At 43.8% G+C, this 25,824-nt stretch overlaps 1 protein-coding gene across 6 annotated transcripts in view; it reads left to right on the top strand.

The window, feature by feature from the left end:
• Positions 1 to 1,426: 1,426 nt before the first annotated feature.
• The window catches only part of LOC117966449 (chromaffin granule amine transporter-like), a 45,666-nt gene continuing 21,268 nt past the window's right edge, over positions 1,427 to 25,824 (top strand). For 3 of the 6 annotated variants that reach the window (XM_059008526.1, XM_059008530.1, XM_059008531.1), the window contains exon 1: positions 22,797 to 22,849. The gene's annotated coding sequence lies outside the window, so the exon portion shown is untranslated. Of the gene's footprint in view, positions 1,481 to 5,964; positions 5,984 to 22,796; positions 22,850 to 22,967; positions 23,089 to 25,824 lie in introns of those variants that run through there. The other 3 variants (XM_059008528.1, XM_059008527.1, XM_059008529.1) reach the window with 3 other exon arrangements.

Raw genomic sequence — 25,824 nt, 5'->3', positions numbered from 1 at the left:
TTTAAACTCATATGGCATTTTTTATTTATTTATTTATTTACAAAAATGCATACTTGCCTGTCTACACTGTGAGCTAATGTTCTAGTAGTCACCTCTGAGCCAGTTGACCGTGGGGGAACATCTTCAAAAATGTTTACATCATCATGCTCCGTGACTATGCTATTAAATAAACTGAGATAACAAGTTTAACTTTTTTCAATAGCAAATATTACACAGAAATAAGTGTTCTTGCAATTAAAAAAAAGGGGGGGGGGGGGGGGGGATGTATATATACATATCATATAAAAAAAAAAAAATATATATATATATATATTTCAAAGTTTGCATTGCACTCCACAACACATTACTTACACATTCTTTACCCAACCATTCGGTGCTAATTAAATGTGGGATTCCTAGTAGCCCACCCCACTTACTGTGTGTATTTCGTTCCACAGAATGTGTATTTTGTGCACATAATTAGCATTTCGTCCCACATAATGTGGATTTCGTCCCACAAAATTAGTTTTAGCCCCACAAAATATGCATTTTGTCCCACAAAATGATAATTGTATGTTGAATGATTTTGTGGACGGAACTGAAAACTTACTTTGCTTTTCGTGGACAGAATGTATACTTGACTGTTCATTATGTCCACAAAATGATCTAAGAAAAAGTGTGTTTTGTGCACAAAATGAAAACATTCAATTTCATTTTGTCGGCATAATGAAGACTCTTACCTTTTTGTCCACAAAATGAAAACTGTCTTTTGCCTTTTGTGGACAATATTATATGCATTTGTTTTTCGTTTTGAGGGACGAAATACATGTTGTAATGTATTTTGTGCACAAAAGCCCTTTCGTGGACAAAATTGTGCATGACACAAACGGCGCCCCATAGGACGCCCCTCCGGATCGATTGTTTTGGAAGGACTGGCCCATGAATAAATTGATAAAAACCCTCCTTAAAAATGGTAATGCGATTCCGGCAGGGAGTGATAGAGAGTCTCTTTTCATTCTCTATTGCAATTCAATCTCAGCAGAACCAGTCTTTCCGCCGAAAAAACATAATCAGCCGCGCCCAGCCATTCAGCGTCCTAAAACAGACAGTAGGCAGTCTATTCCGGATCTAACCACCCCTACAACTAGCACCGCTAACCAGCAGCCAGCCATTGAAACCCAACACTCGCAAATATTCAACGAGATAAAATCATTTATGCAGCCTTTTTCCGATACTCTATCTTCGGTCAGTTCTCAACTGTCGGATTTAGAGAAAAGGGTGTCTGTTATGGAACAGGGAAAACAATCTACAGCGCAGTCATTAATTTCAGCATCAAATACTGCAGCGCCACCTACAGCTTCTTACGGTCCAGCCCTAATTTCAGCCAGCGAAGCAGATCCTCCAATATAACCTCGCTACTGCATCTACATACGGATCCTCCTCTCCAACTGCAGCGAACGTCACACTATATCTCCACAAATCAGACGTGTCATTCTCGAAGGTAAGGACATTAATCTTGTTTCACTATTAATGACGACGTCGGAATTCTTGGACCATAGAGTAGTCGATTGTGGAGATTTGGCGGTAACTCTAAAATCCAGAGATCCCAGACTGCTTAAAAATCTTACATTAGGGGAGTTTGTCCTTGCTTTCTCCATATTCAGGGATGTGTTATGCTCGGTATACCCTAACCGCAGAGCTGAATTGGAATCTTACGAATATTACATCGTGGAGCTGTCTGTCAGATACGGAGGGACTATGTTTTATGAGTATCATAAAGCATTCTCTGCAAAAGCAGCAGCGATATTGGCAGCAGATAATCACATCGTCAATTGGGCTAAACCTGATCCAGATCTATTTAATAGAATTTTCGGAGGTTTAAGGGCTAATGCATGTGGGGTCTGCGCTTCAACAGCTCATTCAACAGCCCTCTGCCCTAAAGCTGCAATTGCATCAACTTCTAAAGCAACCGGTTTCGCCGCTAATTCATACAGATTTTCAGTACCTAATCCTATACATTCTTCAGCTCCCCTCGATCAATCTAGAAGGAAAGACAAATACGGGCGCAGTATCAGATTTTCAGGAGGAAGACAAATCTGCAACAATTTCAATACTGGCTTCTGTTCGAATAGGCAATGCAATTTTATCCACATGTGCAGCAATTGCGGTGACGCTCACGCTAATACAATCTGCCCTTTAAAACGCAAGTGACTTTCCCCGATGCTCACCGTCTTTACTCCTATAAACATCCTGGCGTTATCAAGTAAATTACAGAATCATCCCGACAGTAACTTAATTTAATTACCTGATCGACGGATTAAAAAATGGTTTTTCAACCGGTCTTACTCAAATTCCTTCTTCCTCGTTCCAAAGCAAAAATCTTTATTCAGCAACTCACGATCCACAATCAGTGCAGTCTCTCATCGAAAAAGAAATTAAGAAAGGATTTATAGTCGGTCCATTTTTAGCTCCTCCTTTTCCAGTATATAGAATTAATCCTATCGGCATTGCCACGAGGAAAATGTCAGGGAAAAAAGCGTCTCATTATTGATTTATCAGCACCACGGGGGTCAAGCACCAGCAGCATTAACTCATTAATTCCCCAAGATCAATTTTCCCTGCATTACATCACTATTGCAGACGCAATACATTCAATTAAATTAGCAGGTCGTGGTTCCTGGTTAGCAAAAGCAGATATATCAGACGCATTTAAAGTAATGCCAATCCATCCTTCTCTCCGTCACCTGTTTGGTATATGCTGGGAAGGGAAGTTTTATTTTGCCACTCAATTGACTTTCGGCTGCCGCAGCAGCCCGAAGATATTTGATACCCTGTCGGAAGCATTATGCTGGATTCTCCTTAATGTCTGTCATGTCCCGTTCTTGCTCCACTTGCTGGACGATTTTTTAGTAATTTCTCCTCCTTCAGATGCACCAGCAGAAGCGATTTCCAATCTTAAAAGCTTATTTTCTGAAGTTGGTGTTCCGCTTTCAGAAGAAAAATCAATCGGTCCCCTTCATTCTTTGGAATTCCTTGGAATCATTCTAGATACAGAAAAGTTTGAAGCCCGCCTGCCTGAGTCTAAACTTAACCATATTCGTTTGCTCATTCAGGATTTTCAGATCAGTAAAACAATTAAAAAACGGGCACTGCTTTCATTGCTGGGTTACTTTAATTTTGCAATACGTATCATTCCACAGGGGAGGACGTTTATATCTCGGCTGTCAGCGCTGGCATCAACAGCAAAAAATCTGGACTCCTATTTAAATATCTCTTCAGAAGCTAGGAAAGACATTAAAATGTGGTCTGCGCTTATTCAGCACTGGAACGGTCTCTCTATGTTTTATGATGATTTCATTTCAGCTCCTCACGATATGGCTTTATTTACTGATGCCTCATCTCTGGGATTCGGAGGTCTATTTAATAATCAATGGTTTTGCAGTACATGGCCTGAGGAAATCGAGAACATATCTCCTCATCTAAAATCCACAGCTCTACTAGAGATATACCCAATTGTAGCAGCTGCCCAGCTATGGGGTCATCTCTGGTCTAAGAAATCAATATTATTTTACTGTGATAATTCAACTACAGTGCACATTATAAATAAAGGACGTTCCTCCTCTGCCCTTATAATGCAATTGCTGCGGCGGCTAGTATGGATTTCAGTCTCTAATAACTTCCTAATACAAGCTCGCCACGTACCGGGCATTTTTAATAATGCAGCTGATGCTCTTTCCCGTTTACAGATTTCCAAATTCCACAGTTTGCTGCCCTCAGCTCTGCAATATCCAGCAGCAACGCCTCAGTTCAATCAGCTGATTTTCAACTAAATCCAACTATTAATAAACTTCTTAATTCAGCTCAAGATTACATGGCATCAGCACTTGCCCCATCTACCAGATCCTCATACTCTACAGGTTGGGCATGTTATGTAACTTTCTGTTTACAAAGCAGGATTAATCCTACTCCATTCAACCAGGACTGGATTATGGCGTTCATAGTGCACGCTAAGGACTCTCTACATCTGGCACCAGCTACAATCAGACTATATTTGTCAGGAATTCAGCATCAATTTCGCTTGATGTCCATCAATTCCCCAACTCTATTATCAATTCCAGCAGTTCGTCTCCTTTTACGAGGAATTTCCAAGTGCTCTCCGGCTCCTTCTTCTGCTCGCTTGCCTATTTCTATAGACATTCTCAGTAAATTGATTTCAATTCTCCGCCACAGCTGTTTTTCTCCATTTGATGATCTAACTATGGAAGTCATATGTCTATCTGCATTTTTTGGATTTTTGAGATGTTCTGAATATACAGTTCCTTCTCTTGCCAGCTTTCCTACCCTAGGTATCCGCTGCAGTGACCTCAAGCTCATCCCAGATTCTCATTTCATCTTATTTCTTCGCATTTCAAAAACAGATCAACTACGGCAAGGACAATATATTCAGCTTTCTAAGATCAACTCTCCTCTGTGTCCCATCACTTCCATGTTGAAGTACATTGCAGAACGCAAAGCCATTTCATCCTCCGACCCTTTGTTTATCAATTCAAGCCGGTCCATTGTATCAAGGCATTGGTTTTCAACACACCTTTCCACCGTGGTATCCAGAGCAGGTCTTCCTTCGCAATTCTACACTCCTCATTCATTTAGAATAGGGGCAGCTACTTCAGCCGCAAAAGCCAACATTAACCAGCATTTAATTAAAAATATGGGGTGCTGGACTTCATCAGCAGTTGAAAGTTATATTCGTTCTTCATCATCTGAAATATCCTCCGCACATCAGTCCATTGCTAGTATGTCCGGAGTGGGGACGACCTTTCTGCCTGAGCCACCAAAGATTTCCCCCTAAGAAATAAAATTAAAGAAAGGGGGGTTTTTTCTTTCCACTGTGCAGAGGGTCTTCACATAGTCATTAGGGTACAGTCTACTAACCCCTTTGTCACGTTAAGTGTTTGTTTTCTTTCGTCTAAATGTTTTCACTTTTCTTCTTTCTTATGCATTGGCGGTTCTCTCTTTTTTCTTCATGTTGCGTCAGCGGGGAGCCGGGGGTCCATCTTTTGGGGGGTTAGTGATTCCACTTTCTCCAACCCTTTGTTAAGCTCCGCTTCATTTACCTCATAGAGGAGGGTTCTCCATGAGTCAGAGGGGACCCCCGGCCAAACCCTTCCATCTGCATGTATGTTTCTTTTGGGATTCTTCTTTCAGGTCTGATGCCTCTATGTGAGGGTCCCCAAGCGGTGGCATCCCTCGTGTTTGTCGGGTCTCCTCAAAGATGGTGGCCCCTCTCTTGTTTGTCGGGTCTCCTCAGCGACGGAACCCCCCTTCTATTATGTTGGGCTTCAAAGAGGTGGAACACCACGCATTATATGTTTTAACAAATACTAACTTTATGTTTTCTTTCCGGTTCGCGAGCCTCTTCGTATGTCGGGTAACCTCAGAGACGGTGCCCCTCTTGGTATGTCGGGTCACCTCAAAGACGGTGGCCCCCCTCCTGTTTGTCGGGTCTCCTCAGCGACGGAACCCCCTACTGTATATGTTGGGTCAGGAAGAGCCGGAACCTCTTTTGTGTTATTAATACTAATTCATGTTTTTCTTTCCGGTTCGCGAGCCTCTTCGTATGTCGGGTAACCTCAGAGACGGTGCCCCTCTCGTTTGTCAGGTCACCTCAAAGACGGTGGCCCCCCTCCTGTTTATCGTGTCTATCGATCAAGTAAATGTTGGGCCTGGAAGAGGCGGAGCCCCTCTCTCCATGTGTATATGTTTACTAACTCTGTCAATAAACACTATCAGGTGGCATAGCTCCGCCCCGTGAATTGTGAAGACGAAAAAAAAAAACGTACCCACTTTATTTTTTAAAAGTGTAAAATTGAGATTATATATATATAACAAAGACGTTTCTCATTAGTCAGTTTCCCAAGTTACTCTGCTCTGGTACAGCGCAGCAGTATGAAACGTAGAAAAAACCAACCAATTACACATTTCTTTCTAAAGAAGACAACTCTGGGTAAGAATCAATGTTAAGTGAATTTATCATCTATATTGTTGTTTTTCCCCTGTGCAATGTGATGTTTATCTGCAATACGTTTTGATAAATCTTTTTTTTTTTTTTAATGTATAATGTTTTAACGCCAGCACAGCAAAAATCCAAGTATCTGTTTTTATGATGACATTAAATGTGTAGCTAAACCGGGATAGCTGGCAGTATGTTTTTTTTTTTTTTGTTTGTTTGTTTGTTTTGCTCGTCTCTTTAATTGGACAGTCAGCTCGTCCAAGTATCACCCTACCTGCTATAGCATAGCGTTTTATTATAGCATAGTGGCTGTGTATTTGCATCTATAGCGACCCGGCCTGTGCGCCAGGCAGCACCAGGACCTCTGCGACCGGTTTCCCCCGGCGGAAGTACTGTACTACTTCCTATCGTCGATTTATATTGACAAAAGAATATTAGAATTGAGTGAGAAACTGTAAACGTTCAAAGGAGAGCTAGCTTTCAGAGGTGGGAACATCACATTATTAATATTATTATTATTGTTGTTGTTGTTGTTATTTTTGGTGAATACCTTGTCAAAGTATTATAGAGTTGTACACGAACAGCACCAGTCCCAGCAGTGTCAGCACCAGTCCCAGCAGTGTCAGCACCAGTCCCAGCAGTGTCAGCACCAGTCCCAGCAGTGTCAGCACCAGTCCCAGTGTCAGCACCAGTCCCAGCAGTGTCAGCACCAGTCCCAGCAGTGTCAGCACCAGTCCCAGTGTCAGCACCAGTCCCAGCAGTGTCAGCACCAGTCCCAGCAGTGTCAGCACCAGTCCCAGCAGTGTCAGCACCAGTCCCAGCAGTGTCAGCACCAGTCAGTATCAGCACCAGTCCCAGCAATGTCAGCACCAGTCCCAGCAGTGTCAGCACCAGTCCCAGTGTCAGCACCAGTCCCTGTGTCAGCACCAGCACCAATCACAGTATCAGCACCAGTCCCAGCAGTGTCAGCACCAGTCCCAGTGTCGGCACCAGTCCGTGTCAGCACCAGTCCCAGTGTCAGCACCAGTCCGTGTCAGCACCAGTCCCAGCAGTATCAGTACCAGTCCCAGCAGTGTCAGCACCAGTCCCTGTGTCAGCACCAGCACCAATCACAGTGTCAGCACCAGTCCCAGTGTCAGCACCAGTCCCAGCAGTGTCAGCACCAGTCCTAGCAGTGTCAGCACCAGTCCCAGCAGTGTCAGCACCAGTCCCAGTGTCAGCACCAGTCACGGTATCAGTACTAGTCCCAGCATTGTCAGCACCAGTCCCAGTGTCAGCACCAGTCTTACCAGTCAGCAGCAGTTACCAGTCCCAGCAGTGTAAGGCAACTTAAGTAGCAGTGAACCAAATGCAAGTCAATAAAGGTATGAACCCATCTACTTATTAATATTGATGTTATATTCTTGTCCTTTTAAAATCACATATTTCGGACAGTGTGAATATGGTCATTTTAGGTTGCTGTGGTTTTGCTGGGAGACAATTAGTTTTAATCTTTGAAATAATATGGGTAATCAAATTTTAACATTAACATCATCATCCAAGGGACTTAATATTGCTTTGCAGTTTGAATGAACAGTCTCCAGGCTTTATAAGGTGATAACTTTTACCTGTATAACATGAACAGGATCTGCAAGAGGGTTGTTCAACTTTTTTTGCCTCAGTAAAAATCTAATCCTAGCTACGCCCCTGAGTTCATGCTACACATTTCCAATATCGAGACTGAAGTTACGATTTAAGATGTTTTAGACTGCAAGAGTTACATATCGTTCTGTCTCGTTACTTCGTCTCGTAAATATATAGAGTTCATGCATCACCCAATTGTTAATAATGACAGGTCTAATTCTGCACAAAAAAGGAATGCTGCTTCCCCTTACCACTGTTTGGCACCGTCTAAAGGTTGGTTCCCTTTCAATTCGAAGACAACCACCAAGACATTACGTATGGGATATGCCTGCCCATTGGGTAGGTATTGCTGAGCTCTCTTTACCAGAGATGCTGATAGGCCCCTTCCTGGGATGATGCACTTGGTCCCGCCCACTGAGGGGATAAAACTATCATCCAAAGGAAGCCATTTCTCTTTTTCTTTCTCAAGATGGTAAGGTAAGACCTCTATGTCTAGCTGAGCGTGTTGATAAAAAAGAGCTTCTCGATTGTATTTCCATTGCATTCGTGCTGAAAGCTGGCTCGCCGCTTTCCCGGAATCAACGACTTTGAAAAAACAGAGCCTTTTGCCTTTCTGTCTTTCAGCAGCCTCCTCGCTTGCGTGGTAGACCGCTCTTTGTTATCTGTCTTTCGTGTGTGAGCGACTGCCTGTGCAGTCACCCGCGAGTGGTTGTCTATTTCTTTCTGAGAGTACACAGTTCCTCCACAGGGCTAGGCCTTGCCATATCCCCGCTGTTGAGTGACTATTCTAGCCATGCTCTCCTCCACGGGGCTAGGCCTTGCCGGCGTAGGCCCGCCCACCTTGGTAGGTCAGGCCTTGTAAACAAACAGTGTGCTGTTTCCTATACTATCTTTCTACTGTGTTTTTGATGTCTGCTTCAACTCGGCCCTTGTGTGCACGCGACACGCTGACCAGATGTGTGTGACCGCACGGTTAGCTTAGGCACAATTGCGTAGCGGCCACCCCGGTGCTTCGGTACCGCGGTACACGAATAGCTCTTGGTACTTAGGTACCTCGGTGCACAAGTGCTCAGTGCGTACACCACATGGTACCCAGCGTCAAAGCGCTGCATGGTACACAGTGCACGCGGTGCTTGGTACGCACTGTGCTTGGTACCCACTGCTAAAGCGCTGGTGCATGGACGCACGCCGCTTGTTACACACGGTGCACACGGTGCTTGGACACTGCTACAAGAGCTAGTGCAAGAGTGCATGCTGCTGCACAGTACACGGTGCACGTAGTGCTTACGGTACTTTGTGCGCACGGTGCTCGGTAGGCAGGTGTCTAGTACTTCGGTGCGCATATCGCCTTCGGGTGCTCAGTGCACGCGGTGCCTTTTTGCCCTCTGTCTGTAGATGGTGCTCCACTCCTCTGTAGGCTACGCACTGCCCCGGTCGTGTGACTGCACATAGTCCAGACTAGACACCCCTGTGCACTGTGTTTACACTTTTTCTGTTTAACAGCCTACATCGCTTTGCGATTGCATTCTGCTTTCAAACCTTACAGCGGTCGCTGTTTTGTGTTTTCCTCTGCTATTGCAGTTTAAAAAAAAAAAAAAAAAAGAAAAAGATGCATGATCCTCCACCAGACCCCAGCTCTGCCGCGCCCCGCTGTGGAGTTGACTCTGCTCGACTGCCTCAGCCCGCCCTCTCTGTGCGCTTAAAAATTTCAGTTCACCTGCGTTGCCGTGGTGTCTGTTGTATTATCCTCACAGCTGTTGTGTGCGTGTATGTGTGGTTTTATTTCACTGCCTTGCAGTTTAGAAATAAAAAATAATACAAGCGCGATTCCTCCATCGGGATCCAGCTCTGCTGCGCCTCGCTGTTGAGTGGCTTCTGCCGGGTTGTTTCAGCCTGCATACTTGGTGGGCTGGTAAAAACAAAACAAAATCAGTTACCCACGTTGCGGTGGTGACTGTTATTTTTACCCACACGGCTTGCTGTGGTGTGTGTGTGTGTGTGTATTTGTTTCTTTACTGCCTTGCAGTTTAAAAAGAAAAAGTAGCTGCAGCGTGATTCCTCCACCGGGACCCAGCTCTGCTGTGTCCCGTTGTGCAGCTGAATTAACTGGCTTGTTTCAGCCGGCCTACTTGGTGCGCTTGGTCACCCGCCTGGCATGGTGAATGTGTTTCTCCCATAGCTGAATTGCTGTGTGTGTAAGCCTCTATGTTTTCCTATTACTGCCTTTGCAGTTAGAAAAAAAAAAACAGTACACTTTTATTCCTGCCTAATGAGCCACAGCTCCTTGAGCCTGTGCTCCACTCTGGCATACGCTTCGCGCTGCCACGTTGTGTGACTGCTCGCAGCCCAGAACCAGGTTATCACCGCTCTGCACCGTGGTGCAGCACCGTGCGCTCCCCTGTACTGCTCTCCTGATTGCCTACCGCAGCCACTCGAGTCTGTGTATCCACCCCGGTATATGCTATGTGCTACCCAAGGCAATGTTGACTTCACGCGGTTAAGTCTAGGCACCTCTCAGTGCTTCGGCGCCCTCAGTGTTTAGAAGCTCCATGCCTCAGTGCTTAGCACCACAGCATGTCAGTAACACCTGCACTCGATGCCCGATTTTTCGATGCACAAGTACTGTATTCTACCTCTCTCAGTGTCCTCGGTGCTTCAGCACCCTTGGTGCCCGAGTGCTTCAATACACAGGTCTGCATCCTCCGGTGTTTAAACAATGCCTTTGGGGCTGTGCAGACATCAAGCATAGCTAAAGTCCACGCTTGCATGTCCTGCACAATGTCCCCTGCTAGCAGGGAGTCGTACGTGGCGTTGGGAGCCCCTGGCCAGGTAGCAGGCTCAAGACCTTGCTCTGACCCCAGCTCAGCCGATATTGCTGGCCCCGGAGCTGACCCCGCCTGCACCGGTGATTGCCCCGGATGTTACAGAACCAGATTTCAGCATTGCTGAGGAGGAACATGATGCGATGCCATCCTAGCTCCCTTGCGGCTGCAAGTGGTCAGGGTGATGAACTACCTGGACGACTGCCATTCGCAACTGTCTGGCCCTGTTCAACAAGGGTTCACAGTACAATTGGTGTTGTGTTAAAAACTATTGAGTCTGATGGCCGCGGCTTCATCACTCGCCTAACTAGGGTTACTTCACATGTGCCCGATCCAAGTGTGGCTCAGTGCCTTCAGCTGCACCCCAAGTGCGACAGACACCGTCGGCTGACCGTGTCTCGCCTATGCTGGGAAGTTCTACGCCGGTGGAGGCAAGCCTCTCAACTGAGCGAAGATGTAAGGATGGGAGTGATACACAACCATCAGTTGGTGATGACAGGCACACCTAACTGTGGTTGGGAGGCAGTCTGGGCAGGCAGAGGAGTTTGCGGACCCTGGTCGGATCGCTGGACATCCCTGCACATAAATGCGTGGGAGCTGAGAGCAGCCCACGAGTGGCTCAGACTGTTTTTGTACGCTTTCCTGCTTATACCGCTGCTCCCGGCCTTTCTCGAAAAGGTCCGGTTAGAGGAAGCATCAGTGGCCCGCAAGTGGCCCAGGAAAATCTGGTTTTCGACCCTGTGCCAGCTGTTACACGGCCAGGCCTGGGAGTTTCCACTGCGCATGGATCTCCTCAGTCAGGCAAAAGGCTCTCTTTGGCACCTGGAAACGGGCAGGTTCCGGCTATGGGTCTGGCCTCTGAAAGGGACCGCTGGTTAACCCTAGGGCTATTAGATGCAGTTGTGGGTACGCTAGAGCAGACTCCACTAGGTCCTTGTACCCCTATAAGTGGAGGTATTTCCAGGCTTGGTGTCTGGCTAGAAGCCATGACCCCATATCTTGCCCCATACCAGTCATCTTACAGTGAACTGCTTGATGCTAGTAGGTCACCTTCCACCTTGAAGTTGTATTTATTGGCTATCTCTGCTTTCCATAACCCTGTAGATTCAGTGTCTCCAGGCTAGCATTTTTTGGCTACCTGTTTTCTTAAAGGCGCTCAGCGATTACGCCTTCCCAGGAAGACTGTTCTCCCCAAATGGAGCCTTAATATTGTACTGGAGGCTCTCACGAAGGCCCCGTTTGAGCCCATACACTCCATAGAGTTGAAGTACCTGTCTATGAAGACAGTCTTCCTCTTGGCTATCACCTCCGCTAAGCGGGTCAGTGAGCTGCAGGCGCTGTCTGTGCACAGCTCCTGCATGCGTATTTGGGAGGATGGCAGCAGGGTGTCTCTGCGCACCAACCCTTTAGTCTGTGGAACTGGAGTCCTTCCATCCACCTCCGTTTGCTTCAACAGATTGAATTTCCTTTGCCCAGTGCGGGCATTGAGATGATACATGCATAGGACAAGAGCTCTGCGTCAGTCTGACCAGCTCTTCGTCTGTCACGGGACACGGACCTTAGGATAGCCCCTCTCTAAGCAGCATCTGTCACATTGTATTGTGTATACAGTCTCGACTGCATATAATGGTGTTGGCTTGGTGTTGGCTTGCCCCCACCATCTTGGGCCCTCTTCAGAGGTGCCTCGATGTCTGATATTTGTACCGCAGCTAGCTGGGCTATGCCACATACTTTCTCCAGGTTCTACTGTCTTAATGTTGTAGACCCTGCCTTGCCTTCTGTAGGCACAAGGTTCCTTGAGGGAGTAAGTTCACACTAACCTCTGGGTTAGACGGTGCTTGTGCATCCCTCATATGCTGCCGTTCCTTCTCCCTCGCGACGGCTCTGGTATACATTATCCCATACGTATTGTCCTGGTGGTTGTCTTCGAATACCGTAGGTTACTTACAGTAACCCTGGTTCCATGAATGAGAAGATGACCACCAACCGCAAGGTCGCTTCGGTCGCCCTCATGGGTTCGACTGAAAAAGAGAAATTGCTTTCTTTGGATGATAGTTTTATCCGCTCGGTGGGCGGGACCGAGTGCATCATCCCAGCACTCTGGTATAGAGAGCTCAGCAATACCTACCCAATGGACAGGCATATCCCATACGTAATGTCTTGGTGGTCGTCTTCTCTTTCAGGGAACCAGGATTACGGTAAGTAACCTAACGTTTATGCTTCTCTCGCAGACAAAAGCCGTACATTAGCTGCAGACACTTCTACGGGTGCGCCAGAAGGACTGAAGCACTCCCGAGTTTGCAGACTTTTTGACGCAGTAAAATGGTCGTAGCTGTTGTTATTCAATGTCAACCCAGGGGACTTTTTTGACCTGAAAAAAGAAACAAGGACCAGGGGTCACAAATGGAGATTAGATAAAGGGGCATTCAGAACAGAAAATAGGAGGCACTTTTTTACACAGAGAATTGTGAAGGTCTGGAACCAACTCCCCAGTAATGTTGTTGAAGCTGACACCCTAGGATCCTTCAAGAAGCTGCTTGATGAGATTCTGGGATCAATAAGCTACTAACAACCAAACGAGCAAGATGGGCTGAATGGCCTCCTCTCGTTTGTAAATGTGCCATGAACTGCGGTGCCATGAACTGCGGTGTACACTTGTTATAAAATTAAAGCAGCTGTTTGAGAATACCCTTGCTGTAAAAACAACGCTAAAGTTAAACACGAAGAGCAAGTGAGCTCATGTCCAAAGACAATGTGTGTCCGCCCTCAACGTTAATAAATATAGTTGGTGAACTGGATGTCATGAGCCAGCTCGATTGCCCAAAACAGCACAACAAACACATATACCAACAAGTTGTTGATGCCCTCTCAGAAATGACCAAATAAAATTACAAATGAACGTATTGATTGTGTTTTATTTGTTTGCATCATTAATATTTAAGACAACGGTAAATCCAACACAGCTTAAAAGAAAGAGAACCTTTGACAGCACGAGCCTCCTCAGATCGCTGCTGTCCAACTGAAATTGGTGGCTGAGGTAACCTTCCCCCTGTCTGTCTCACACAGGCAGCCACTAACTCCTGAACTCCTAATTTTGTTGTTGACAAGAGTTTGTGCAGGATACAGCAGGCAGTGGCAATTTTGGGAACAAACTAATGCTGCACTTCAGTCCATTTCATCAGTATCCACCACCTCCCTTTCAAGTGCCCACTACCTGTATTTGCCCACTTCCTCAGCAGCTGTCAGCCGTCTGGACGGGTAGGGTTTCTAAGCCAGGGAAGTAGTATACGCAGCATCACCTGATCCCCTATGTGCTGTATTGCCTGAAAGAAAGGGAAATATATATAATGTCTCTGCCAGTTTTCAACCATGGTGATCTGCAATACCTGTTGGTACCTCCATCGTAAGATAAATTAGTTGAAACAGTATTCACTACAAACGACATGACACCCCACTAATGACATCTGAAAAACAATTTGGGCAAGAGCAGTAAAACATATTATAAACAACCAGGCACAAGGTATTTAGAAATTGCAGCGTAGATTTTCTCATGTACCAGTTCTCTGTGTGCGCATGGAAATAACATTTTCATGAGCCATCTGCAAAAACAGCACGAGAACTTTACACATCAACCCCCACCTTTCCCTTTAATTTGCATGACCTCGAGTGAAATGCCATGTTTTCTCAAGTAAAATAAACTGAGCAAATGGAAACCCGAAAAAGCATTTTGCACGAGACATTTTTCTGGAGCAAATGTCTCGAGCTAAAAAAAACACACACTCTTGGCAACTCCACCATTGTCTTTTGGGATATGTAGTGACTTTAGAGCTCTGTAAATATAAAACTACTCACACATACTTAAATATTGTAAGACAGGCGTGCAATGGACAAAAAGTTAATTGTTTTGTGATTAATGATTACTGGGATAATCTTACATTGATTTCAAAACTGCTGCATTCTCGATTCACACACGATTCACACACTGTCCTCAGGGGCAGAAACCGATCACGCTCTGTTCGCCCACCCTGCCTTGATTTTGCAGCAGTCTTCACCAAACACTCCTAACCTATAGAAGTTTCATATTGCATTTGTTATTATCTGTTTAACTTGATTTTATAACAAACATTTTTTAACCCGTAGAACCCCTTCTTCTAGGTACTGTGTGAATTATATATATATATATATATATATATATATATATATATATATATATATATATAAATGTAATATATATATATACAGTGCCTTGCGAAAGTATTCGGCCCCCTTGAACTTTGCGACCTTTTGCCACATTTCAGGCTTCAAACATAAAGATATGAAACTGTAATTTTTTGTGAAGAATCAACAACAAGTGGGACACAATCATGAAGTGGAACGAAATTTATTGGATATTTCAAACTTTTTTAACAAATAAAAAACTGAAAAATTGGGCGTGCAAAATTATTCAGCCCCCTTAAGTTAATACTTTGTAGCGCCACCTTTTGCTGCGATTACAGCTGTAAGTCGCTTGGGGTATGTCTCTATCAGTTTTGCACATCGAGAGACTGAAATTTTTGCCCATTCCTCCTTGCAAAACAGCTCGAGCTCAGTGAGGTTGGATGGAGAGCATTTGTGAACAGCAGTTTTCAGTTCTTTCCACAGATTCTCGATTGGATTCAGGTCTGGACTTTGACTTGGCCATTCTAACACCTGGATATGTTTATTTGTGAACCATTCCATTGTAGATTTTGCTTTATGTTTTGGATCATTGTCTTGTTGGAAGACAAATCTCCGTCCCAGTCTCAGGTCTTTTGCAGACTCCATCAGGTTTTCTTCCAGAATGGTCCTGTATTTGGCTCCATCCATCTTCCCATCAATTTTAACCATCTTCCCTGTCCCTGCTGAAGAAAAGCAGGCCCAAACCATGATGCTGCCACCACCATGTTTGACAGTGGGGATGGTGTGTTCAGGGTGATGAGCTGTGTTGCTTTTACGCCAAACATAACGTTTTGCATTGTTGCCAAAAAGTTCGATTTTGGTTTCATCTGACCAGAGCACCTTCTTCCACATGTTTGCCTCCCAGGTGGCTTGTGGCAAACTGTAAACGACACTTTTTATGGATATCTTTAAGAAATGGCTTTCTTCTTGCCACTCTTCCATAAAGGCCAGATTTGTGCAGTATACGACTGATTGTTGTCCTATGGACAGAGTCTCCCACCTCAGCTGTAGATCTCTGCAGTTCATCCAGAGTGATCATGGGCCTCTTGGCTGCATCTCTGATCAGTCTTCTCCTTGTATGAGCTGAAAGTTTAGAGGGACGGCCAGGTCTTGGTAGATTTGCAGTGGTCTGATACTCCTTCCATTTCAATATTATCGCTTGCACAGTGCTCCTTGGGATGTTTAAAGCTTGGGAAATCTTTTTGTATCCAAATCCGGCTTTAAACTTCTCCACAACAGTATCTCGGACCTGCCTGGTGTGTTCCTTGTTCTTCATGATGCTCTCTGTACTTTAAACGGATCTCTGAGACTATCACAGTGCAGGTGCATTTATACGGAGACTTGATTACACACAGGTGGATTCTATTTATCATCATTAGTCATTCAGGTCAACATTGGATCATTCAGAGATCCTCACTGAACTTCTGGAGAGAGTTTGCTGCACTGAAAGTAAAGGGGCTGAATAATTTTGCACGCCCAATTTTTCAGTTTTTTATTTGTTAAAAAAGTTTGAAATATCCAATAAATTTCGTTCCACTTCATGATTGTGTCCCACTTGTTGTTGATTCTTCACAAAAAATTACAGTTTCATATCTTTATGTTTGAAGCCTGAAATGTGGCAAAAGGTCGCAAAGTTCAAGGGGGCCGAATACTTTCGCAAGGCACTGTATATATAGTAACACTTTACCGCAAACATGTTTTTTTTAATTCTTTATTTCCAAAAAATGAATATAGTCTTCTTTTTTTCTAATACAGTAGCAGTCATCATAGTGATTGTTGTATTGTTGCTGTCTAGTTTTGAATTTTGATTTACATTTTCTGAGGATGGTGTCATTTTAATGCTTTTGTGAAACAAATAGCAATTACTATTGAGATATAGGACTAAAAACAGGTAGGGGTATGGACGTGTATGATATACAGATATAATATGCTTCCATTTAATTGCAAATATGCAAATAATATTACATTCAAATATGTTCATGTAGATGCTGCAATAGTGGACATTTAAGTGTGTGGATAGTGAAGGGTTACAGCGGGTGTGGTATTTCTATTTCACAGTGAAGGAACACACAGGGGTTACATAAGAACATAAGAAAGTTTACAAACGAGAGGAGGCCATTCAGCCCATCTTGCTCGTTTGGTTGTTAGTAGCTTATTGATCCCAGAATCTCATCAAGCAGCTTCTTGAAGGATCCCAGGGTGTCAGCTTCAACAACATTACTGGGGAGTTGGTTCCAGACCCTCACAATTCTCTGTGTAAAAAAAGTGCCTCCTATTTTCTGTTCTGAATGCCCCTTTATCTAATCTTCATTTGTGACCACTGGTCCTTGTTACTTTTTTCAGGTCAAAGAAGTCCCCTGGGTCGACATTGTCTATACCTATTAGGATTTTGAATGTTTCAATCAGATCGCCGCATAGTCTTCTTTGTTCAAGACTGAATAGATTCAGTTCTTTTAGCCTGTCTGCACACTTTTCTCCATTAAATGTCATTTGCCATGTGTCTGCCCAATTCTGAATGCTGTCTAGATCATTTTGAATGAACTTTGCTGCTGCAACAGTGTTTGCCACTCCTACTATTTTTGTGTCGTCTGCAAATTTAACGAGTTTGCTTACTATGCCAGAATCTAAATCATTAATGTAGATTAGGAATAGCAGAGGACCTAATATTGATCCCTGTGGTACACCACTGGTTACCTTGCTCCATTTTGAGGTTTCTCCTCTAATCAGTACTTTCTGTTTTCTACATGTTAACCACTCCCTAATCCATGTGCATGCATTTCCTTGAATCCCTACTGCGTTCAGATGGAGAATTAATCTTTTATGCGGGACTTTGTCAAAAGCTTTTTGGAAATCTGAATAAACCATGTTGTATGCTTTGCAATTATCCATTTTCAATGTTGCATCCTCAAAAAAAGTAATGCAGGTTAGTTAGACACGATCTCCCTTTCCTAAAACCATGCTGACTGTCTCCCAGGATACTGCTACCATATAGGTAATTTTCCATTTTGGATCTTATTATAGTTTCCATAAGTTTCCATATAATAGAAGTCAGGCTTACTGGTCTGTAGTTACCTGGTTCGGTTTTGTCTCCCTTTTTGTGGCTCGGTATTACGTTTGCTATTTTCCAGTCTGTCGGTACAACCCGTGTCAAGAGACTGTTGCATGATCTTGGTTAGCGGTTTGTAAATAACTTCTTTCATTTCTTTGAATATGTTGGAAAACATGGAACAAGTATTGAATAGCAGTTTGCTACGCATGAGGAATGACGGCTGTATTCATGTTATTTTTCTGAAAAGTGATTTAACATTGGATAGAAAAAACTGTTAGTTCCAAAAATGCAAGCACTGCTGTGATAGATGAAAGCTGCAATATGGTAGAGAAGTTACTCTGAAGTTGTAACAACTGAAAAATATTCTTTTGTGTCAAAGCAAATGGCTGGCCAGCAGCACACGGCTGTACAAACAAGTCCTTTGATCTCCAGCCCTGACATGAAAGAAGCTTGCCCTTCGGGGAGTCCACTGGGGTATAAAACTAGTTAAACAGGTTTTTGCTTAGAAAATACAGCTGGTTTATGAGGGGGTCATAAAGCTAGTTTTCAAGGGGACCAGAAGGAGCCAGGCTCTAAGACTTCAGAGAGATCCAAAGAGATAGTGCCACTGGGATCAAAGGGTCTTAGGCAAATCGGAGAGATAGGAACAAGGAAGATGACAAAAACCAGATGTATGGACCTTTGTGGCACCAGGGTCTGAAGAATGCACTGAGTTCAGAGATCTTCACACTAGATCACACACACACACACACACACACACTCACACAAAATGAAATATATGGTAACAGGATAATGAGTTGTACCTTTTCTATTGGTTAAGTGTCAGAGAAAGAGGAGGAGAGAGACACCTATGCAGAAGGGTATTTAATGTCATGCAACAATTGTAAGAACGAGTATTCTGTGTCCTGTACCTGGGACCAGACTCCCTGCATATTTCAATAAACCTAACAACTGAGTGAAGAAAAGGACTCTCTGCAGTTTCTTGAATCTACTTACTCACCATCCTTTTTTTTTAAGTTACATCAGAATACTATTGGGAGGATCTCATCCAGCCCAAGGGATTTGTTTATTTTAAGAGCTCCTAGTCCCTTTAACAACGGGTGTGGTATGTCTATATGATAGTGAAGGGGAATACAGTGGTTACAACGGGTGTATTTCTATTTGTTTGATAGTGAAGGGGAACACAGGGTTTGCAGCGGGTGTGGTATTGCTATTTGTTTGATAGTGAAGGGGAACACAGGGTTTGCAGCGGGTGTGGTATTTCTATTTGTTTGATAGTGAAGGGGAACACAGGGTTTGCAGCGGGTGTGGTATTTCTATTTGTTTGATAGTGAAGGGGAACACAGGGTTTGCAGCGGGTGTGGTATTGCTATTTGTTTGATAGTGAAGGGGAACACAGGGTTTGCAGCGGGTGTGGTATTTCTATTTGTTTGATAGTGAAGGGGAACACAGGGTTTGCAGCGGGTGTGGTATTGCTATTTGTTTGATAGTGAAGGGGAACACAGGGTTTGCAGCGGGTGTGGTATTTCTATTTGTTTGATAGTGAAGGGGAACACAGGGTTTGCAGCGGGTGTGGTATTTCTATTTGATAGTGAAGGGGAACACAGGGTTTGCAGCGGGTGTGGTATTGCTATTTGTTTGATAGTGAAGGGGAACACAGGGTTTGCAGCAGGTGTGGTATTTCTATTTGATAGTGAAGGGGAACACAGGGTTTGCAGCGGGTGTGGTATTGCTATTTGTTTGATAGTGAAGGGGAACACAGGGTTTGCAGCGGGTGTGGTATTTCTATTTGATAGTGAAGGGGAACACAGGGTTTGCAGCGGGTGTGGTATTGCTATTTGATAGTGAAGGGGAACACAGGGTTTGCAGCGGGTGTGGTATTGCTATTTGTTTGATAGTGAAGGGGAACACAGGGTTTGCAGCGGGTGTGGTATTTCTATTTGTTTGATAGTGAAGGGGAACACAGGGTTTGCAGCGGGTGTGGTATTTCTATGTGTTTGATAGTGAAGGGGAACACAGGGTTTGCAGCGGGTGTGGTATTTCTATTTGTTTGATAGTGAAGGGGAACACAGGGTTTGCAGCGGGTGTGGTATTTCTATTTGTTTGATAGTGAAGGGGAACACAGGGTTTGCAGCGGGTGTGGTATTTCTATTTGTTTGATAGTGAAGTTGAACACAGGGTTTGCAGCGGGTGTGGTATTGCTATTTGTTTTGATATTTTGCAGTAGCCATGTTTGTAGACTTGGAAAGGCTGGCTGAGCAGTAAAGGGAAACTGGCATTTCAGTCTTGTGGTTTATTTTTTTTTTATTTTAACTAGAGAATAAAAACAGTTGTCATAAGCATGTATCAGAGGGGCAGGACCACCGAGAGAGTGGGGAGAGAGGACGGAGAGAGAGGATGGGGAAATTTCCCTGGCTTTTCTATATATATATATAAACGCCTTGCCGCAGGATAATGCCAAGTGTATCATATTGTATGGACTTATATCTCTTATGAAAAATAGTTGAGATTCACGAACTACATAAAAAGGGCATCACATTTGCGGATCCAGGTTAATAATGATACTTTGTAATTGATATGAGAAAATTGCAATTGATTCATTTTTCATTGTTTTATTTTCTCTTTATTAAAAAAAGGTAAACAAACAAGTATAATGTAACCAAAAGCCTTGATTCAATACACAGCTAGTTCATTTTTCAATATGGGTAAGCCGGACCAAGACAAAACAATGCGAAACGTCTTTAAAACTATACCACACAGTTAAAAAAAAAGTATGAAAACTAATAGTAATAATTTATTATTTTTATTTTGTAGACCAGGGATTTTTGAAGACGTTTTGCATTGTTTTGTGCCCTGTCCGTGCACTTCTGTCTTGCTGGCGCTTCACCCTCCCCTGATCTGTTACTGAAAAAACATCACAAAAATACATCAATTATTTTCTGTTTTATATTTGTAATTAATTTAGAACAATTTGTAGATTTTATTTTTCACTTTGACATTATGGACTTTTTTGTGTTGATCAGTGGCAAAAACTCTTAATTAAATACATTTTGATTCCATGTTGTAACACAGTAAAATGTGGAAAAGTCCAAGAGGGGTGAATACTTTTGAGAGCCATTGTATATATGTGCGCACACTGTATAAAAAAATGTGAAATTACTCTGGGACAATCCGTTCTTCATATAGGAATGACACCTTTAAGGACTACAGACACCTTTGGTGACGTCATTATAATACTTGGCTAATAAGCTATTTGCATTGCTCCAAACTTTATGTATTTTTAGACTTTTAGACATTTGTTTAGGCAGTATAAAAATGACCCGTGGGGTAAGATGCTCTTTATTGATAAAACAGCCTTAATTAAAAAAAGGTATATTGTCTAAAGAGAAACGTAGATTAATTATTGATCAACCCCATGTAAAACATGCTTACTCCAAACTTTAGCTGCCTTTTCAAACATATGGTTCTGTAATATATGTTGGGAAATGTATACTAGAAAAAACTGTTTAGACTGAGACAGCAGTGCTGTCAGCAAGAGTTCCGATGCAGCAGTGTGCACTACGCGGTACAGTAGTTGTCAGTACCACACCATAGGCTATGTACTCAAATATAATTTACATATATGGCCAAATGCTTTGCATCTCCTAGTAGAATATTAGAATGCAGACATCATTCATATATATATATATATATATATGAACATAATTTCAATGTTTTATTTAACGTCATGCAATCTAAGAAACTACAAAATGATATCTCAAAATTCTACAATAGTGTTACATGTTCATGTTAAATTTCAAAATGTCACATTTTTCAGTTTTTGGAAAACTAAAGCGATGCTAATTTCAATATGTCAACGTAATATTATTAATTCTGTAGGGCGTGATGCAAAACTTGTGGCCATAGCTGTAATGCCCCCCATATAATCTACTAAATAAAAACACTGGTTTGTTTTTCAAAGTTTCAGCAAGTAGCTTATTACTAGTGTTAGAAAATATATCCTTTTACAGCCAGTTATTTAGTAAAAAAATTAGTGAACTACAGAAATAAAAAAAAAAATAAAAAAAAAAAAAGGCAAAACGTGATAACAGTATCAAGTTGGCTACAGGAAGGATGGTTATCAGGGACTGACTTGCCTGTCCTTGTATGAAATATGGGAGGGATCAAACACTTCAGGGTGCTTGGACACCTCTGTGGACAACAGTTTAATTCATGATTTTTCCTGGCAAGCACGTGTTGTCAGCACTTGGCTGTGATTGGTTAATCCACCGACGGTACCACGCTGCAGTCAGAAAAAATCGCTCTGGTTTTGATTTGAGTGGTACCGCTCAGCGACACCGCGGGATTAGTGGCGTCATCCTACACTGATGTGTCCAACACCATATGAAAGCAATGCCAGCGATACAGTCGGCAAAATGCCTCGCATGCCACACAGCGCAGTGCCTGTCTGTCCCGGGCTCTTTTAAAGTCGTAATTTCGATGTTTTGTTTTATTCTCACATTGCCCCCCTAAGTCTCTTCTGTACTGAACCGATGTGCATCATCTGTTGTGTAAAGTGTACGGAGTGGCAGTACAGGCGCTTTTCGAAAATATATTGAAATATATTGGCATATATAGTATAACTTTAACAATTGTAAGTCGCCCTGGATAAGGGTGTCTGCTAAGAAATAAATAAATAAATAATAATAATAATAATAATAATAATAATAATAATAATAATAATAATAATAGATTTTGTAATATACTACATTATATTTCAATATATTTTCTTTCCATAAGGGGGCCCCGGTATAAAAATACCAATACTGTCATAACCTTAACATCACAGTATAGTCTACATGACATAAATCAAGTTATAAAATTAAGGCTTACAAAAAATGTAGTAATACTACAATTCACAAATTTTTTTATATATATATATATATATATATATAGTGTGAGACAGCAGGGAGGGGGTTAAAACCTCTCTGCAGTAAAAACATGTGCGGAATGCACATTTGTCTGGGTTAATTGTTTTTCTGTTAATTGTTTTATTGTTAATTATCACCTGCACCTGGCTATGATTGTAAATTAGAGCCAGGTGCAGGGTTTATAAGGAGAACAGTCAGTCTGCTGAGTAGAAGGAGGCAGAAGAGGTGCTCTGTCTCCGAGTAGCCAGAGAGAGAAAAAGTAAGTGCGGTGTCAAACCTGTGTGTTGAAGTTTGTGGTTTTGGGAAGGACGGGAAAACAGCGTAGCTGTCCTGCGTTAGTCAGGGTGTTCCTGAGAGTTGAGTTAGTGCTCCAAGAGGAGTTAGGTGTTTATTTTGTGTATTTTGTTTGATTTTTGTGTTTATTAAAAATAGCGCACCAGCGCTGAAAAGATCCATTCCAGTGTTCTGGGTCGTATTTTTAAAGGGGCACGAACCCGAGTGAGTTGTGCTTTGTCACATATTTTTCTTTCTTTTTTCCTTTGCAGGGAGGTTTTAACCCCCTCCCTGTCGTCTCTCACAACCCGCTATATTACAATATATATATATATATATATATATAAACGGAAACACCAATGTAAAGTCACTTAATAGGGAGTTGGGCCACTATGGTAACCCGCTCTGTGGAGTTCTCGGCGGACCGTTTTTGATGAAACTGGCTGCTCGCCCCCAGATTGAAATTTGCAGTCAATTGATCTGCAGTTGCTTGGCTGTTTTGCCTTGCACTTCGAATTAATGCACAGCTATCACGATCCTCGGAGTTCCATGCCGACATCACCTTAGACACCGTTGCTCTTGAAACCATCAGCAAGTTGAGCTGTCTTGGGTGTTTCAGTTTCCTCAGTAAGAGAAGTTGCCGTTAGCTTGACGCCCAAACATATAGATTTGGCTATCTTCCTGTGCAATAGTCAGCCAAGTAAGATCAATTTATACCCGTGCCCAAATTACTTTGAGGACCACTGGTCCAGAGGTAACCAGAGTCAGAGGCAGATAGGTAAATTATCCTGCTTCAAGTAATTAACAGTAGCTGTATTTAAATAACATTATAAAGGTGGTGTTTTAATTAGGTGATCTACTGTTTGTGATTAGTACCAGGTGAGTGGTTAAATTGAATAGAGGTTGATTTGCAATTTGATTGGTTTACACAAAGCTTTTATCCATCTAGTTAGTATAATAGACAGCTAGCCTATTTGTGCGCCAGCCACAGAGCCTCTCTAACAAAGAGCTGGGAGTCTAGCTATGGGAGTCCTGCGAGGAGAGGCTGTTGGAAAAAATCCGAAACTAGCAGCGCTCTGGATACCGCAAATTACTAGATAGGTCTGTACCCTTCCCCCAGCGCTCTTGCTCCCTCTACCACTGTACCTATCTGTCTTACCTGTCCTGCTATGACTGTCTCTCACATCCTTGTTATTCTGTCCTCTCACTCCCGTCCTTTGTCCTCTCTCCACCGCTGCTCCCCTAACCCCTCTGCCTCTCCCCCACCTCCCACTCTCTCCCCTCCCGCACTCTCTCTGGTGCACTCTGGAACTGTCACTCTTCTGCTAACAAAGCTGATTTCATCTGTGCCTTTGCCTCCCACCTCTCTCTTGATTCCCTTGCTCTCACTGAAACTTGGCTCTCTTCTGATAACACTAACTCCTGCTGCCCTGTCCTCTCTCTACATCCTAGGGGAGGTGGGACTGGTCTCCTCTCTCCCTCCTTACTCTTTTCTGTCCCCTCTGACCTCTTACTCTGTTAACACCTTTGAATTTCACGTGTCCAACTAACCTCTCCCTGTCAACTCCTGCTAATTCTACTGTACCGTCCCCCTGGACCTCACACTCACTTTCTCGATGAACTTGACTATCTCCTCTCCTCCCTCCCCTCTCTGTCTTCCCCAACTGTCCTGTTAGGTGATTTCAATATCCATCTCTCCAATCCCACCCACTCTGCTGGATTCCTTCCTCTCCTTCAACTTCTCTCTCTCTCCATCCCCTCCTACCCACAAAGCTGGCCGTCAACTCGACTTCACCACCTGCTGCCCCTCCACCCTCTCTGATCACTCTGCTCCTATTTCCAATCTATTATCCATTCCTCCACTGACAACCCCCGGAAACTATTCTCTACCTTCTCCTCCCTCTTCAACCCTCCCCCCCCCCTTCTCCTCCCTCCTCTGATGACTTTGCCTCTTTCTTCTCCTCTAAAATCTCTGATATCCGCAAACTCTTTAACACCTCTCCCACCCCCCAGCCCCCACACCCTCCCACTCCAACCCCAACACCCTCTGTCTCCCCTACTAACTCACCCTCCTCCTCCTTCTCTCACCTCTCAGGCTCTGACCTCTCCTCCCTCCTCCAGGGCCACAAACCCATCACGTGCGCCCTGGACCCCCTCCCCACTCACATATTTCAAGCTGTTGCTTCTGCTCTACTCCCCTTCATCTCCTCCCTTCTCAACACCTCTCTCCTCTCTGGCCTCTCCCTCTGCCTTCAAACAAGCCACTATCACCCCCACGCTCTCTCCCTCCTCCTCGGCCAAGAACCTCGGAGTAACCCTGGACCCCTGCCTCTCCTACTCCCAGCACATCTCCACTCTAGCACGCACCTCTCGATTCTTCCTGAGCAACATACAAAGAATTCGACCCTTCCTCACCAACTACTCCACGCAACTCATCGTCTAGGCCCTGGTACTCTCCTGCCTAGAATACTGCAACACCCTCCTGGCTGGCCTCCCTGTGTCCACCAACCGTCCGCTCCAGCTCATCCAGAACTCTGCTGCTCGCCTGGTGTTCTCTCTGCCTCGCTTCTCCCATGCTACTCCACTGCTCCACTCAGTCCACTGGCTCCTGATCACCACTCGCATCCAGTTCAAGACTCGCGTACCGATTTGTTGACCAGACTGCACCCAGCTACCTCCAGACGCTCAACTCTCCCTACACCCCCACCCGACCTCTCCGCTCCGCCTGCACTAGAAGACTGGCTGTACCTCCTGTACACTCCCCTGCCTCCAGAGCCCGCTCTTTCTCCACTCTCGCCCCACAGTGGTGGAACGACCTTCCTATGGATGTCAGGACTGCCCAGTCCCTGACCACCTTCTAGTACCTCCTCAAGACACACCTCTTCAGACAACACCTGTGAAACTCAAATCTTCCCTTCTGGACAAAATAGCACTCTGCCTTTAATGCACTTTAATTTGCAC

The sequence above is a fragment of the Acipenser ruthenus genome, chromosome 37, assembly GCF_902713425.1.
Source record: "Acipenser ruthenus chromosome 37, fAciRut3.2 maternal haplotype, whole genome shotgun sequence".
Lineage (NCBI taxonomy): Eukaryota > Metazoa > Chordata > Actinopteri > Acipenseriformes > Acipenseridae > Acipenser > Acipenser ruthenus.
This window is presented reverse-complemented; position numbering and strand designations above follow the sequence as displayed.